Genomic DNA, 1140 nt, shown 5'->3' on the forward strand with positions numbered 1-1140 from the left:
AGGCCACTGTGCTCTTAGGAACCTTAAGTGCAGCAGAAATTTTTTTGTAACCTTGGCCAGATCTGTGCCTTGCCACAATTCTGTCTCTGAGCTCTTCAGGCAGTTCCTTTGACCTCATGATTCTCATTTGCTCTGACATGCACTGTGAGCTGGAAGGTCTTATATAGACAGGTGTGTGGCTTTCCTAATCAAGTCCAATCAGTATAATCAAACACAGCTGGACTCAAATGAAGGTGTAGAACCATCTCAAGGATGATCAGAAGAAATAGACAGCACCTGAGTTAAATATGAGTGTCACGGCAAAGGGTCTGAATACTTATGACCATGTGATATTTCAGTTTTTCTTTTTTAATAAATTTGCAAAAATTTCTACATTTCTGTTTTTTTCTGTCAAGATGGGGTGCTGAGTGTACATTACTGAGAAATAAAATGAACTTTTTTGATTTTTGGAAAATGGCTGCAATGAAACAAAGAGTGAAAAATTTAAAGGGGTCTGAATACTTTCCGTACCCACTGTAAGTATCAGTTATACAGAAAATTAATTGAATTAAGGGAATAAGAAGGAATAAGTTGGAGATACTATAAATGCATGCAGCATCTGTCACACCACCTGTTGGAGGCTTTACTTCCATGAAAGGTGTATCATTTTTCATGACGTACTGTTTCTGTAGAAGTGTGTTCACCGCCTGCCGTCCTGTCAGCACTGCTCCATTCTTTCTGTCGTCAGTATCATCAGTTGTTCCTGTGATGTCCCTGGCACAACAGCAATACAGGAGCATGTGTATTTGTATTTGTAGTATGTCTGTAGCTCGTATGTGATTAGTTTGTGTGGTTTGGTCATGAAAGCATGCTAACAGAGCATCAGCTGTGTGCAGCTCATAGTGCTTTCAAAAAAATCACAAAAGAATGTTTTCTACTGTGACTTGACAGAGTGCAGCCATTTTTAAATGCCTCCTTTAATTGGTGTCTTAGTTGTTTTGCACTAGGGGGAGGTGAGTGGTCTTCCAGGCATACTGGTACATGCCAAAGGCCTGTACCTGTCAGCACTTGAGGAGTGTGTGACATGCTATTCATGAGAGCATTGAGATGAGTAGTTCACTGTGATCCTGCACCGTGACAGTGAGGTGGTCCTCAACAATA

This window comes from Micropterus dolomieu, linkage group LG13, assembly GCF_021292245.1.
Source record: "Micropterus dolomieu isolate WLL.071019.BEF.003 ecotype Adirondacks linkage group LG13, ASM2129224v1, whole genome shotgun sequence".
NCBI classification, from domain to species: Eukaryota; Metazoa; Chordata; class Actinopteri; order Centrarchiformes; family Centrarchidae; genus Micropterus; species Micropterus dolomieu.